Below are 322 nucleotides of genomic sequence, written 5' to 3' on the forward strand. Positions count from 1 at the left end.
CAAATATTTTGTTTGAATTCTTCTTACTTGCATCTTACATGCAGCCTTATCTTCCTCTCCTGCTCCACTCAGAGTAAGTTTGTCATTGAGTCCCATAATGCTTTGAAAGCTCCAATCTTTCTTTTGGTTCTAGGTTAGTTCAATGTTATACAGACTTACATATCTGATAGATTTAAGAAAAGTTATTTTGTGTGTGTTTTTTTCTTGTTGTTATGATGAAACCAATACTCTTTCCTGTTTCTACATACTAAGTAGAAACCAGACATTAATAATACATTTTAAGTACTTTATGTATATCTTTCTTTCTTTCTTTCTTTCTTTC

The sequence above is a fragment of the Chrysochloris asiatica genome, unplaced genomic scaffold, assembly GCF_000296735.1.
Source record: "Chrysochloris asiatica unplaced genomic scaffold, ChrAsi1.0 scaffold00447, whole genome shotgun sequence".
Lineage (NCBI taxonomy): Eukaryota > Metazoa > Chordata > Mammalia > Afrosoricida > Chrysochloridae > Chrysochloris > Chrysochloris asiatica.